Source organism: Hipposideros armiger, unplaced genomic scaffold, assembly GCF_001890085.2.
Source record: "Hipposideros armiger isolate ML-2016 unplaced genomic scaffold, ASM189008v1 scaffold_252, whole genome shotgun sequence".
NCBI lineage: Eukaryota > Metazoa > Chordata > Mammalia > Chiroptera > Hipposideridae > Hipposideros > Hipposideros armiger.
The window spans coordinates 1,093,140-1,110,500 of NW_017731602.1; the positions used below are offsets into that span (position 1 = coordinate 1,093,140).

At 32.0% G+C, this 17,361-nt stretch overlaps 1 protein-coding gene across 6 annotated transcripts in view; it reads left to right on the top strand.

Moving 5' to 3' along the window:
• The window catches only part of ARB2A (ARB2 cotranscriptional regulator A), a 450,108-nt gene that overhangs the window by 255,633 nt on the left and 177,114 nt on the right, over positions 1–17,361 (top strand). The gene's annotated exons all lie outside the window — the stretch shown is intronic.

A 17,361-nucleotide genomic window follows, 5' to 3' on the forward strand; every position in this document is an offset into this window, starting at 1 on the left:
TATGAATTGATAATCAATTTTTCAAAGTAACATGTCTGCCCTATGTTATCTTTTCTGTGTATTTAAAATAACACCAATGTAAAATAATGCCAATATATAAAGTTACTGTTATTAAACCACTATTTATTTACTAAGCCTTACATTTCTGTGTTCTGCATTCTGTTTTGTACAATGATACAATTAGTAGTCATAATCAGGATGCGTTTACCAAATTCATCCAGAAAGACATCTACAATAATGCAGCTCACTTTTGCCTTACAGTAGTTGTCAAAAATTTGACTTCATTTGTTGGAAATTAACTGTCATTAAAAAACAATGCAGTTGTAAGCGTTTTCATCATCTCTTTTACCAGCCACGTTGATGAAGTGATTCCATTGCTTCCATTGTTGATCATTTCAGAGTGCTTTGCTCTTGTTTTCTAGGTGATAGTTTGACAAAATCAAGCAGCCTTAAAGTTTTCTTTTATTTGGAAATTACAAGCTTTCCTTGTCAATGCCCAGTTTCTAATCTCAGCTCACCTTACCTTCCCCATTTGCAGCACTCAATAAATCAATTTACATTCAGATTTCTTTGTTTAATCAAAGTGTTGATAATTTTTTTTATAAAACACAGTAAACAATTGTAGTAATATATTTCATTAGTTTATTGAATCATCTCAGCTGATAGAAAATTACTGTTTTTCTAATTGTTTTTATTTCCTTTTCCATGTTATTAATGGTATGTACACAACCGCCATTAAAAACATCACTTAGAAATGTGTGAAAACTGTTCCTTTTGAAAGTATATCTCTACCCACTTTTGATTTGGGTTTCTCCATGCTTGTCAGCACTTGATTGGCACCTCACTTGCATGTGAATTAAGGAATGAAGGGAATTCCGTTTTCCTGCCATTGTTCCATGCTGGGCTCCCTAGCAGCCTAAACTGACCTTCAGCAGCTGATGAAGAACGAGTTTTTGGATGTAACTCTATGAGGATACTCAACCTCAGTCCACTCTGAGTTGATATTTTAAAATTGCCTAGAGCAAGATTTGTGTTTTCACTGAAGAGAAGATGGAATGGGACTAAAAGAATTAGGAGAGGTGGAATAAGAGGGCATAAACCAAAGAAAAGTTGAGCCATAATGACATTAAAATAATTCAGGCCAAAATACTTCTTACAAACCTACTTTAAAATGTAGGTAATTCACTAAAAATAAATTGCCATTTGTAATATAGCTTGAATTTCTAAATGTTAACGTGTGGGATAATTACAGCTTGTATGTAATGCTATCTTACCTCTCTAGTTGTTTTATATGAAAACAATTTAGTTTATTCTGTGTGCTCCTTAAAGAGAGGAACCAGAGGTTATATTTTTCTTTACAGTTCTTTTATTTTCATTTTTAAAATTTTTTCTCTTATTATGTATTTTAATTTTTTTTAATTTTTCAACTATAGTTGACATACAATATTATATTAGTTTCAGGTATACAACATAGTGATGAGACATTTATGTAACTTAGAAGTGATCACTCCAACAAGTCTAGTACCCATCTGAGAGGTTATATTATCTTGCCTCCTCTCTTCAGTTTTATCCCTGCCTTGCATACAGTGTAGACACCATCTTTTGATTGTTGATAACATTAATTTTAGGAGTTAGTTGCGAGAGTCCAAGTAACATCCAATGAAGGGTTTTACCAACATAGAAGTAGTGGGAGTGATAATGAAGAAGCACACACTGGAGATGTTTAGGAGACAGATTCTCATTGGCTTAGTGACAGTGGATGTGGAAGCTGCATGAGGAAGAAGAGTGTATCGAGTATGTTCCCCATACACACCTACAGAAACATATGAAAGTGGGTCTGAGGGGGATCTAAGCACAGCAGATAAAGGGTAGTGAACAGTGATTATGCAGCTATGTAAGTATTTGGGGGAAATGTTTGCGTGTACTGGATATTTAATAATTGTAGTTAACAGAATAAATGAGATAGCAAATCAGAATATTAAAAGAAAAAGAGAGTTACATATACAGATGTGATTTGTTAAGCTCCACAGGAGTTACCAAAGTATTGAGGTTTTATTTTGTTAACTTTTCTTCGGATAATTTTTAATATATATTAGGAGGGCCCACCGTTTAAAAGAATGACGCAATTTGTTAATTTTTATGTTGACTCCTCTCCTTTTGACCTTTATTTAACCACCCAGTGTATTTTGTCAGGTTTTTCTTCTCTGAAATATCTTTCCTTTCTATGACTTTAAACCCTTTATATAACCTGATTATCTCTTTCCAACTGTATTTTTCCCAATAAAAACTTTTGGTTCTAGTCTAATTTATTTACTTCCATTGTTCCATCTCACTCCACCTCTACCCCTGATCTCCAAGCCCAGTACAGTATAAGAACACGGAAGTTGGAAGATGACCTGGTTTGAATCCTACTTCTGATACCCACAAATTATGATAAACTGGATCACATCCCTTATGTATGTCCTCCTCTGCAAGCACCACCTCATAGTGAAGTTTAAGGATGAATTAGTAAATTCCTGGTGATTAGGAATTAAATCAATGTTAATTGAATGCAAGTCGAAATACCCATAGCATATGCTCGTTCTCATTTTTGCTAATGCAGTTTCCCCCTCCCAAGTGAAAGAATTTCTCTCCTTCTAGATTTTTTCATAAAGCATTACCCAGTTAACTCCCGTTTTTTCTATAGTATTTATATGTTTCATGATTTAAAGCTTTAGTGAATACTAATTTACTTTTTTTAAGTTGTCTTTTATCTCTAAATGTTATCTTGCCCAAATCGTCTTGAGGATAAGAATCTAATGTTGCTCTTATCCCCTCCATCCCAAGTTTAGAGCAGTGTATATTACAACATGAGCAGTCTTAAATATCTGCACATATAATTGACCTAATTATAGAGTAAACATTAACAATAACTCTTTTACTAATTAAACTTATTCATTCTTCTTACCCTTCTTTTGAATACTAACTAATTTGGGAATTCTGCCTAATCAATTCTTTCACATTACACAATTCTTTCACATTTGTTCCTGGTGTTAGTCTTTTATAGTCTCCTCTCTGTTGGTGTCCCCAACTGTCAGGCTAACAGAGAAGATTGTGTCTCTATGACTCACTCTTCAAAGTATAGTCTTCTCAGTCAAAGAGGAAAATTATTAAACTAAGTTATAATTGCATCCTCATAATGTTACATGGCATCGTATGGAGTCAGTCTAGGAAATTTTCCACTTCATTCCTAATCCTGAGTTTAACATTATGTGTTAATTAATAATTATCTTACCTTTGCTTGTTTCCATTTTTTTAACATTTTTTAAGAAATTGAGATACAATTTACGTATCTTTATTGAGATATAATTGATATTTATTGAGCTCTATTGAGATATAATCACATACCACAAGATTTATCTTTTAAAGTGTACAATTCAATGGCTTTTAGTATATTCACAGAATTATATGACCATCATCACTATCTAATTTTAGAACATTTAAGCACCCCAAAAGAAACTGCATATTAAAATCCTTTGTCCATTTCTTTTTTTTCTCTTTTTTTTTTCCCCATTATGTTGTTCTTTTACTGTTGAGTTGTAAGAGTTCTTTATACATTCTGGATACAAGTCCTTTATCAGATATATGATTTGCAAATATTTTCTTCCATACTGTAGGTTATCTTTTTACTTTCTTGATGATAGTTTTTGAAGTACAGAAGTTTTTTGTTTTGATGAAGTTCAATTTATACAGTTTTTGTTTTTATCACTTGAGTTAATTTTGGTACATAGTATAAAGTAGGGGTCCAACTTAATTCTTTTAAATGTGGATATTCAGTTGTCTCATCACCATCTGTTGAAAACATTATTTTTTTCTCTTCCATTATCTTAGTATCCTTGACTATAAGAGCTTGTTTCTGAACTTTCAATTCTATTCCACTGACATAGATAGATAGATAGATAGATAGATAGATAGATAGATAGATAGATAGATAGATAATAGATAGATATACACACACATTCCTGTACCCACTTGATTACTGTAGCTTTGCAGTAACTTTTGGAATCAGGAAGTGTGGATCTAACTTTGTTCTTTTTGAAAATTGTTTTGTCTGTTCTAGGTACATTTCCATATGAGTTTTAAGGTTTAATTTGTCAATTTCTGCAAAAAACAGAGCTGGGATTTTGATTGGAATTAAATCAATTTGAGGAATATTGATATCAATAATATTAAGCCTTTTGACCCATGAATATGGACTCCCTTTCCATTTATTTAGATCTTTCAAAAATGTTTTGTTGTTTTCAGTGTACAAGTATTACACTTACTTTGTTAAATTTATTCCTGAGTATTTTATAATTTTTTATGCTATTCTGAATGAAATCGTTTTCTTAATCTTATTTTCGGGTTGTTCATTGCTAGTGTATAGAAATATGATTGATTTTTGTATATTGATCTTATATCCCGCAACCTTACTGAATTCGTTTATTAGTTTTGTTTTTTGGTTTGTTGTTGTTGTCTGTGTGTCTGTGTTTGTGTTCCTTAGGTTCAAGGTCATATAATCTGACCGTTTTTGGGGGGAAAGGGGCAGGCCCTAATTGTCCTTTCCAGTACAATGATGAATAGAAGTAGCTAGAGTGGACATCCTTTTGTTTCTAATCTTAAGAGGAAAGAAAGTATTCACTATTTCACCTTTAAGTATGATATCACTTGTGATTATTTCCATTCTTGATAATTCATTTCCACGAAGGACCTAATCTACTCCTTAATGTTTATATCCCTCAGTCACATCAAGATCAGGTTCAAAATGCTGAAATGGAGAAAATTTTCACTAATCTTTTCTAAGAATCTTTTTGTGTAATAAAGGAATTACTCCACTGGAATTACCTTTGCAAGAGGCTTTTTTAATATCCACATAGATGGGCTGCATCCAGGTCGTACTGCCCTGCGTTGTGCAGCTGAGAGATTGGGCACTCTATCTCTTGATGCAACACAGACTGTCAGGAAATCACTGGTAAAATTAGCATAATAACATGTTGAGGAGTACCCAGAGAAATTGACATATTAATTTGTTAGATATAAATCTTTCTATAAGAAATATTTCTTTTTCCATTGGTTTTATAAAAGATCTTAATAAGAGATTTTGTACTTTACTGCAGATGTGAGAGCATGATTGACTATTGTAAGTCTTCTTTTTAAAGAGGGACTATAGAAAAACACAGTTCAATTAATAATGGGCTTGTTTTTTCTGTTCTTATAGCCTTATGATGATCACTCAATATAAGCACTTCCCTAAATAAGATTCCCAACCACAGTGAAACCTCTCATTTGACACCACCATTAAAAAGAGCTCTTAGAAGACACACACAAAAAAAATTGAAATCAAAACCATTTAACTTGTATCTTTGAAGTTAAGCCTCAATCTTTACCAAATAATTTCTCAAATTAACACAGGGGAGCCAGGTAGACTGAAAGCATACTAGATCCATGTTAGGGTGAAGCTTGAGAAACAGGATGGAATCCATGTCTATGCAAAGGTCTTATTACTAGAGTTCAGGAAGAGCTAATTCAACTGGAGAGATTGGCTTTGTGGGGAGTAGCAGGTGAACCATCACTGGGTAGATATTTATAGAGCATGGTCAGCTCAGACTTGAATCAGGTGGTATAATCTCGTTTCAGGGAACAGAAAATCAAGACATTGGGCTATAACTGAGCAAACAGAATGTTGTCCTTGGCTCTAAGAGTACTCCTTCCTGACCAAACCCCACCTCACTGCCTTATAAGGAAACAAGGAAAAAGAACAGGATCCAGCATTTGGGAAGGGATAAAGAAAGTAAGGTTTAAGGCTTCAACCATTGGCTGGGAATTTAGAAATAGAATCCTTTCCTGAGAAAGAATGAGGTTGTAGTGGTAGGCAAACTGAGAAGGACTATAAAGTGATGAATCAGGACAGAAGTCCAACTTATGTTGCTTAGTTCAGAATGAGATATAGTAGAATACTGCATTCTAAGGTCATTTAGGTACCCAGGGCTTATCGTCAATATAAGGTTTTTGTGACAATAAAGGAGAATGGAGTGGGAAGAGCTATCATCATTTCTGCTCTTATGGCTCTGAGATGATTACACTGTGGGTCTAAAACTTTCCTTGAGCCCAAATAAACAAAGTGATATTCTTCTAAGTCACTATGACCTTAACTTATAGAATTGGGGACTTTTAACCCCTACATGTATGTCAATTCTTTTTCACCTCATATTGTTTGTTACTGGTTTTCAGTACTTTTTTATTGAATGAATTTAATATTGAATAAAGCCACCTGGATCACATAAGTTTGACTTTATAGCAATTGTTTTTTGGAGTTAATATTGAATATTATGCTTTCAAAACAATAAATGGTTTAGGAAACTATTAAAGATATTTTATTCATGTATTCTGTTGAACACCCCACTCTGTACATGTACTGGAGAAACAGATTAAAACACATGATCCCTGGCCCCCAGAAGGTTATAGTCTAAATAGGAAGCACATTTAAACAAAGAGAGGAATTTAGTAAGATAATTGTGAAGTGAGATGGTAGTCCAGAAGTCATTATGTTACTTTCTCAATATAAACATCCATGCAGTAAATTTGTGTCAGAATTCAGTATTAGGAAGAATTGTTTCTGTTGATTAGCTGATACCCTCTTTTTATCAGAAAATAAACACTCTGTAATGCATTTTTATCTTTATCTCCTGTAAACCCATTTCATTAATTATTCTAAGCTTCAGTCTCTTATTCAGTGTCTTAATTCATAGTTATCTTTTGTTTTAAAACATCTCAGAATCTTTTTCTTAATTGGCAGAGAATAAACAACAAATCCATTATTTTCTCTGGTTCCTAATCTCCTGCCTAGCCCGTCTGGATATATAATAAGTATACACTCAAATATTTCTTGATCCTAGATAACTTATTTAAATAAGTTATCAGAATCAAATCTCAGATGGTGCTGTGTTGGGTCAGAATGAAGAAAGTAGGGTTTAGGCATTCATAGAGAGCCACAGGTGGAGCAAAGTGAGATGGAGGAGAGAACAAAGTTGATCATTTAAGATGGAAAACAGGGGCAAATTTAGAGTCAACATGCTTGAGTGTGTAGGAGGTACAGTTTGTGACCCTGAAATTTGGACACTTGGAAGAACCATTAATGGAAATTGATCAGTGAATGCAGAAAATCAACTTAGAAAATATTGAAATCTCTAACCAAGAGAAGTAGCCAAACCTAACCCTAACCCCAAACTTGGTTATTTTTGTTGTTGTTGTTTTTATTGTTTTTTGTTTTTAATTGAAGTTTATTGGGGTAACAATTGTTAGCAAAGTTACGTAGATTTGAGGTGTACAATTCTGTAACACACCATCTATATATCACATTCTGTGTTCTTAGTTATGTTTTTGTGATTAAATTGAATAAGTTAAATCTCATATCCACTAGAAATTAGTTCGCCTACTTAATTATTTATTAGTGTATTCAGATTTCTTCTTAGTTTTTTGTATCTTATTTGAATATTTCTCATAAAGAAGTTTATTAAAAAACATTAGAATACAATAAAAATTGCTATTAATATTTCAGTGACAATTTTATATTTGAGTCAAATGATTAAAAAGTGTTCTGATTTCTAATATACCTAGTTTATGTCTAAATAGCCATAAATCTTTATATGTAACTGCTAACATCTTATCTTCAAATTTCTTTACTACATTAATCAGACATCTAGATTAGAAGAAAACTTGACGTTTATCTTTCTAAAGAAGAGACACTAGGCAAAAGACAAAGCACACTCAACTTCTCCTACAGCAGAAATTCCCTGTCTTGACTTCTTTCCAGTTATAAGACATCAGGGATGCTTTATAGTTATAAATGTTGATTTTCTAAAAGTTTCTAATAGCGTGTCTTCTGACAACAAAGAAACTGACTTTTTCTGTAAAATGTGCCATGTTAATTGTAATAAAACTATGTTCATGAAACCTTTGTTGCATTACTACTGAATTTACCTCAGAAAAAATTTCTAGTTCCAATACCATTAACAGTGTAATAATGGTTTCAACTACTGTTACAGGCTCAGCCTCAAATTTTCTGTTTTTCTTCCTATTATACATTTTTAGGACATCTGTCTAAATATTAAGATACATTTACATTTTGTCCAAATATTAAATATGTAGTAATATATCATATATCTTTAGTATATTAAAAAACCTTAACATTTGGTGACACGTGTTTTCTCTAAGATATTACAATACATTCTCAAGCAAAACTGATACCTTCATATCTTATTGCTGCTTTAGAGCCCTCTCTCAGTCTCACAGAGCCCTATCGGTGCTCTTATAATAGAATCCATAGAATCTGTCAGCCAGCCATGTGGCCTAAGACATAGCAGTGTCTTTGAAAGTGGACATTTTAGAACTAGTATTTGTGAATATCTTGCAAATCAGAAGGCAGTCGCATCATCAGATTCATCGTCAACATCACTAATGCTTAAATGATACTTAGTGTGTACCAGGCACTGTCCTAAGCATATACTTTATATAAATTCACTTTATCTCATTAAAGTCCTCATAACAACTTTATGAAAAAGCACTGTTATTCCCATTTTACAGATGAGAAGCATTTAAATGTATTTTTTTCCTTTAAAAGTGCAATCTCTCTGTTTGTTAGTAGTGGGCTTTGTTGGTTCCGCCTCTCATCAAGTACCTATGCAGAATAAAAAGTATAATATGCTAACTATGGGACTCCTATCCCTAAAACAACCTCCTGGTTTTTCATGTATTTCAGGATTTAATTCTACATTTCTCTGTTGAATTACATGATGATTTAGTTTTTATTCTCTGTCCTGTTTACTGCTTATTCTTTTCTGTGCCTTCCAAGCAGACTTTCAACTTGAATCAATTCTTAATTATCCAAACTAATGAAGGGGAATGAAGGTGTGGAAATTTTAAAATACCAGGCATACTCTAAATCACTTATATTTAAATTTTGAATATGTTTTGATGTGGGGTTCTGGAAATTCAAGTTTAAGTAGAAAAAATTGAAAACATTTTATGAAGATCTGGAAAGCAGATGAGTTTCCTTGGCCAAGCCTCTGGTTGGCTCTTCTTTGAAGCTCATTCCACGCTGGAAATAGACAACCATCTTATAAGGCCAACTAAAGAGAATTGACCTTTCAGGTCTCCCTATAACAATCTGCATCAGTGTTTGCTCCTTTGCATTATCCATTTCTATAAGTTACACCTGAAAGTAACAGTTATATAACTGCTACCAAGAATGAGACAGTGTTTTAAGTGCTTTATACATATTAACTCTTGTAATCATTATAACAACTCTGTGATGTGTAGGTATTATTATCCTCAGTTACATATGAAGAAACTGAGGTACCAAAATATTAAGTACTAAGGTCACACAACCAATAATTGATGGAGCCGTCCGTACTTTAAACCTAAGCTGTCTGGCTTCAAAGCCCTCGCTCATAACCATGATACTGTACTGCCACTCAGCAGAGAACACTAGTTTAGGATACTGTAATACTAGATGTGGTCATTAAAAATTATTTTAGCAGGTCATTGTACAAATTATGTCTAACTATATTGGGTAGGTATTTTTAACCCGTTTTACAGATGAAGGTCTCGGAAAGGTTGAGGAATGTGTCTAAGGCAGCACAGGGGTCAGAGCCAGAATAGAAATCCGGTGAATTTGAAATCAAAATCCAATTCAGAATCAATGAATTTTCCATGAAGTACTCTCTCTTCTGATGGCTCTTAAAAAAATCTGCATGAAATAGATTTCTAATAAATTAGGATATTTTTAATTTATAAGGGAACTTTTCATTTAAAGAAATTCTGCATTTATATTTATAAAGTACAAAATTATTTGGTAAACTAAACATCATCCTTGACATACCTTTTAAATTGAAAATATGCTTTTAAAAGCAAAAAAATACACACCGTACAGATTTATATAATAGAATTTCATTATTCAGTGCTTATCACAATGTCAGGCACATCAAATATTAGTTGTAATATTCTAAAGTTTTCTTCATTTTCTACATAATGGAGGAAACATAATTTAAATATTGTAACAAAAAATGAAACCATGGTTGCTTGGTCCTTTGTATTTTACTTATGGTAAATTGAAGTTTACATTTCATTGTGAATACCAGACTATTCAAAATTCTTATATTTGAAATTTAAATTGGAAAAAGGAAATGTTTGAAACCTGCTATGTCGCCTTTCTGTTTCATTATAAGCACTTTATCTGATATCTAACACTTGAAAAGCTATAAAAGAGTATTATATTGCTTTGATTTTATATTTCTATGTTTTCTCCATGTAAATAGTAAAGTTTTTTTAAAGCTTTAAAGTCTAACTAAAGAGGATCAAACAAATGAATAACATATTTAGTTATACCTTAGGAAAAAAATCTTATTAAACTGAAACTTAAAATCTTATCAGTGTAAAAAGCACTATAAATGTGAAAAATAATAAGTGAGCTATGTTTATTCTGCATAGTCTCATGTTTCTCCCCGTTGGCTATATGAACTAATATCTTAAAATACCTGTATCCTTTTAACAGTTAAATAAACATTTTTAAATATCTTTCTAATAGATGTCTGATTTCCATATTTTATATAGTGCCTTGCCAAGGAAAGTTCATTCATCAATAGCTAAGAGAAAAATTGTATGTTTTATTTTTAATATTAGAAATATTTGCTACATACAAGTATACAATAGAAAATGCATCTGCAGCTAATTTTTTCACTTAAAATTCCAGAGTAGAAGACAAGGTAAATGTAATAGTAGATATTTACAGTTTTCCTTATTTTCTTGGCAATATGAGTATCTATATCATAGTTTCTGACATTATAATTCCTATTTAAAATGTGATTTTGACTCCTTTTGTTATTAAAGGCTTTTTTTAAAAAACGTGAAATTCCTAAGACGAAACAGTAGGTTTAAAAATAAACAAATAGTGAAAATACTGAGGAAATAATTTTGCAGTCAAGTAGTCCCTCGAAGACCTGATAATTGAGCATTTTTGATGTAGCCTTATAAAGCATCTGACCTGCCTTCAAGAGCATTTGACAGGGATAAAGCTTTGTGTACTAACTTTGTATACTAAGTAGCTCTTGAGCTCGTTATAGATTCTAATCAGATTTTAGAGTCATTTTTGGAGACAGAGATATTAACTTTAAAAGAAAAACTTCTATAGCAATAGGTTAACCACTATAGAGAATATTGTTTGTTGACAGGGTGAGTTTTTAATCGGATATGATGACTATAATTTTATATCTTTATGAATTATTTCTCCTACATTTTTATTCCTTGTTCAAGAACTACCTGACACATTATTTGCTTTTTTTTAGATTTTTATTTCCTATTCATGAATGCAAACATACTAAAATTTTAACCTTCTGAAATGTCAGCAAAATTCAGCTATGCCAAGAAATTTTAAGAAGTCAGAATTTTATTTGCACACACTTAAAAGTAATGTTGAGTGTTTCTCCCATGATGTTTTCTTCCTCTTAACTGCACTCTAGATCTCAGGAAGAGTTTTTAACTAGCTATTAAAAATAACCCATTTTAAGAATTCGCGGGAAGTGTGAGGTATTCATCAGTATAAGTTTACTGTCTGAAGCTGATATAGCTGTAAGGTTTTTTTTTAGATCCAATTGATCTATTGCGCATGTTCCCTCCCCAGGTTGCAGGACGTGCTTCTATTTGCATAAGGCCCTGGGCAAGGTTCTTTCCTGCATTGATTGGCCTGTCCAAGGCAGCCTGATGTGTTCATGCATTGATCACTTTGTCTTTTCTTGGAAGACAGTGTTACACTGAGTTCATCTCAAACATTCTAGGGAGAAGGTAAAACTTAACTGCAGATGTCTCAATTTTATTCAGATGTTCCTTTGAGTATAGGCTCTTTTTGCAAGACTAAGTATTTCTTTTCTTTTTTTTTTCCTTTCCTAATTTGGATGTGTCTGCAGTTTGAGTGCACTGTAGACTAGATTATAATTGAAAAAGCTACGTTAAAGAAAATAACCACTGTAGATGCCACTTAACTGGTGCTGTTTTTGTTTTTTAAACAGTGTATCTTGCTTCCAGCTTAAAGATGATCTCCAAACCTAGACATAAATTAAAATTTACTGGTGTTTGTGATAGGTTACTACTTATCTTTATTAGCTTTATAGATTCCTTAGTTTCAGTGGGACATGTACAGCTGTGTGTTTAGGCAAGTAAGTAGTCTTATTAGTTTCATTATGAAACAAGGGCCCGGAATGACTTGCCTGTTACTCTTCATCATTATTAGAAATGTTAATGGGAATAAGTATGAACTCGTCAACTACAGAAATTATTAAGCAGCTACATATCAAGTATGGATAAAATGTATTTCATTATATAAAAATTTCTGTGGGAAAGTATTATTTGGTGACAGTGGAAACCTGAGTTTTAAGATTAAGTCTTCAACCAAATCTGTGAGAAATTGAGCAATGCATGTTTTGCAGTTTGGCACTCTATTGGCTGGTCCTTAAATCAACATTTATATTGTCTGCCAAAGAACATATTTGCCTACACAACTAATGATCAAGAAAATGCCTATTACGCCCAACCTATTTCCTACGTTTTTTGTGAGGAACTAGTGAGACAAAAGTAGGCTTCTGTGAAGATGCAGGGTAATATCCTCCTCCCAACCAGCTTGCTGTTTCATCAAAGCCTATGTGAATTTATAAGAAGGGTTACTTTTGCAAAGATTTAGAAACGTGTCATGGCTGAATTTGATTATTGTGCTGTTGGTAATTAAACTCAACTACGACAAATCCTTAATGGGTTCAGAAATCATTTTAGTAACACTCCAAGTCAGGAAATTTTCATATATTCTGTTTTATTTTCATTAATCGGTCACTATTTCTGAATATTGTTAAAGTATAGAAATTAAATTTAACAGAACAGCATCACATTAATTGTTTTACTCTGTGGCATCACTCAGTATGTCATAAGCCACAGACTCCTTTTTCTACTTTAATCTGTTTTGTAAAATTTTATAGTAAAATATTAGGGATCATATTACTTTTGTTTGCTTCAGAAATGCTAGAATTCATGGTTTAAAATTAAACCTGGAGTGAATTAAATGTTTATTATGCAAAGGCTAACCATGTCAAGTTATTAGATAATGTCATTTGCTATTTTAAAGGCATCCTCTAAAAGATATAGTATTAATGAGTTATATACATCAGTTATATGAAATTTATTCAGCAAGTGGAGGTGTCAGTAAACAGAATTATTATTAATATAAATAACATATTAGAAAATATATTGGCAAAAGCTTAACTAGACCGTCTAAAATTGTTAATCATATTTGTATGTAAATCATATAAATATGAAAAAAGTATTTATAAAATATTGATGTTTATTGCCTGAAGAATAAATGTAATTTTGGTAGTTTTGAAAATACCAACGAAGAAATCATAGAAAAGTATTGAAATGAAAAACCTCTACAAGTACTTAAAAACAGCTCTTCAAAGCTGAATCCGATCTGTGGAATCATGGATATTACATTGCAACTTTTGTTCAGTGCATCTCAACTTGGTGAAAGTATAGCTCTCTGAAATGGAATTGTATAGTGTTTGCACATCTTTTTCTGGCTAAAATGAAACGTACATCATCTTGCATAATTTACTTGTCTCTGGTGGTTAGATTTGCATATCTGAATGAATGAGTATATATCTTAAGCTCCTGCTACATGTAAAATAATCTCAAGAGTGGAGGAGAGCTCAATTTTACCTCAGAAGTCAGAAGAGTCTGTATTTCACAGCAACCCATGATCAAACAAGCTAATTCAGATGCTGGGAAGTGCTTTTGCTTAACTATGTGGAAGAACCACTGACTGCATACAACCAACAAGTGTATGGTGCTACATGGGATCCATTGAAAAGTCCTTATAGAATTGAATGACAACCCCAAATACAAGTAACCATGAGCGACTACGAATAGGTATAAATACACACTTGAGCTCGTCAGACTTGCGGCTGTACAACTTAGTCACGATTGCTGTATTTCTTCCCCCAAATTTACACTACATAATCAGCTTCTTGTATGGACCCAAATTGAAAAAATAAAATTCAGTTTTTGGTGAGGGGGAAAAAAGGAGCTTGGCCTCTGTATAATTATAGTGTGATGCCAACTCTTCTTATTACTGCTCAGGTAAGTCCCAGGACTTCAGACTAGAAGAGCTCTCCAGACTCCTCCTTGCAGGGTATGGAGGTCTGAGTCTGAAGTACGTTATTGCACTCAGACTCTTTGTAAAACATTTCTGGGGAAACTGGAGGGTTTTACTGTAAGATACTGGGAAACATAAAGACAGTGAAATATCTGGTAAAAACTTGTCCAGTGAAATCCATTACTTTTCTATATCTAATGAAGAAGCAAGGAATTGCTAAAAAGTCTTCAAGCTAATGGGTTCAAATATAGGAATAATATTTTTTAAATCATGGAAGGAAGGATACAATGGTTTCAGCCCTCTTATTATTATTTCCCTTTGACAAATCATCGTATATTTATTGGTGATTTAAAGTTGTTTCTAGTGTAGCATAATTGTGAGTCTGAGAATTTATAATAACACCACAGTAACTTTGTAGTAAAAATCATTAATCATTAATTATGTATTTAAAATGCATCTCTTCATAAAATCTCAAAAAGTGTGTTTTTTGTTTGTTTAATGAAATAAAATTTGACATCTCACCATGAATGATGTGCTTGTCAATTTCCTGTAACTCTGAGGATATTATTACGTGTCTCTGGTTGCTTAAAACTTCCGTTTTAACTGTAACTATAATTTTTCATTTACATTATATGTAAAAGTTACACATTTTTCAAGATAAAATATATAAAACATCAGTAAAATACATATGCTTTGCTTTATGCAGAAGCATTACTTTTCTGAAGAATAAAACAGATTAATAAAAGATTATATAATTTCTGAATAAAATAATGCTTTGCTACCTTTCTCTTACTTTTCCTCACTCCTGCCCGAAGATAATATAAATGAACAATATATATATAGGTGAATAAGCAAGTACTATATACATTGGTTAACAACCAACTACCGTGGTTGGCAAAAATGAGCAGCTCTAAATGATATTAAAATACTTGTGGCTAAAGAAAGAATGTCAAAAGACTAATATTTGCTTTATACTCTATTTGTTCTTTTTAACTTTTAATAATATTGAATCATTCCTGAAAGTATAGTACAGTTTTGTTTTATCATCTTGAAGAAAATGTTTTCGTATAATGAGAGTTGTTGATTAAAAATTTATTATGCTCAATTATTTGATACATATGTATGAGTGTTTAAATATGTGGAAACTCTTACTGAATAATCTTTACAGATATCATATGCATGAAGAGATATTTACTAGCTGGTTACTCAAATGTCTATACATATGTTAAGGAAATAACTTCTTTTGAAATTATCTTTTATACTCTTATTCTGCCTCTAAACACTTTACAATAATTTTTCTGGCTTGTAGTTGTTTAGAACACATGTGCAAAAGGAAATTTGTATTTGAACATTTTTATGTAGGCTTTAAGAAGTTAAAACTAAAAGCTCACATTTTAAAATTTGTCTCTGTGTTAGTATCTGTATACATATATTTCCAAACTCTTATTTGAGCTTCTATAAAAAGGAGCCAAATGTAATCATGGGCATGTTAATGCTGATAATAGGTTACAAACCTTTTCCATTTATTTTTGCCTTGGAGAAATAATAATAGCTTTTAATCACTATTTCTGCCCGGCTTTGTACGAACCTAACTTCACAGTCTTCATACTCCTAACCCAGCATCATTTTCATGCAACAGGCATGGACCTGCTTACCTTTTCTTTTTTTCTAAAACAAAAAAGCGTGACTCTGGACATTTATTCAATGTCCCCAAAATCAATATATATAGAAATGTTCTGGGTTAAGTCTAAAAGAGTCTTAATTTTTTATGTCTAAAAATGGAAGCTTTTCTTAATGGTGTTCCATTATCTCTTAGTCTTTAGAACTTATCTGTCTCCTTTTCTTGGGTCTTTTGGAAAGTAATATAGGTGAGTTCTGGGGTGGGGTTGAAAGTCTCATATCACTTTATGCCTACATTAATAGCTAGTAATCACCAGATATTTTATAGTTGAATTAAAGATGAAGCTGTAAGTATCCCTGAAAACAAAAATTTGTAAGAGATAAAAGAACATAACTTCCAATAAATAATGTTTTTGCCTCTTGAAGACGTACAGGAAATTACTTGATGTTTAATGCCAATTGCAATAACATGTTGTACAAGTGTTCTACCAAGAAAAACGTCAGGCCCTTCCGCTCACAATTAGACACACAATTTTAATTTTTCACTGTCACCTAACTAACTAAGCAAGTACCTATTTTTACTGATATAGATTAAAATTCCATTTCCTGTGGAAATTTTTATAAGAAATAACTCATACTTTTTGAACAAAATAGGTATTAATACAATTAATGTGAGCATAAATGTCATCTGCATTTATATCCTTATTAACATTACCTAAAAACTGTGACAAGTGAGAAGATTGTTCTTTAATCACCAGAGATTTGAAGAGTCTTGCCCAAGTTAAACTTCTTAAAAAAAAAGAAAGAAAAACCTATAATGGGCATTGTACAACTTTTTTCTAAATTTAAATAGTTGCAGTGTCAGCAACCAGAAGTTATTGTAAAGGTCCTAAATACCGTATATCTACTCTTATCATTTCATTTGGACATTGTTTTATGCCTACTAAACTGTTGCATTTGCACCTTCCTCATTTTAAAGAAGGATCAATATAAGTGAGCATTGGAATGTTTTTATAAAGCCTAATTATGTTTCTTCCTTTTTAAAACGCAAAACTAGCAGTACATACGTTATTGATTTATGATGAAAAGTAGTTCAAAACTGTTTCCTATATAAATGCATGTTTAAATAGGCTTGAACGCTTTTTTTTCCCCTTGTACTTTTATGCAAATAAAATTAGGCAATAGTTTTTCTATTAATTTGTTTTTCATTAGTAGTTTCTTTGAGACATATATACCTAGTTCCCCTGGCTTTTTTTCTTTCTTCTTTATCATTTTTATTTAATGGGTATTTTCTCTTTTATTCCGTTCTTTCTTTTGCCTCCATTTATGGGTTCTGTGACAGAAATTGCTATTATAAATTAGTGACCTAGACAGTGTTTTATAGAATGAGAAGATGACTGTACCTCTTTGTCATATGTCACTCTATAGATGCCTTATTTGTCTTTAAAAATAACTTTCAAGTTTTCTCCTAGATTATATGAGAAAAATTTCCCAACTTAAATTTCATAAAGTATATGTAATATTTTTTAATA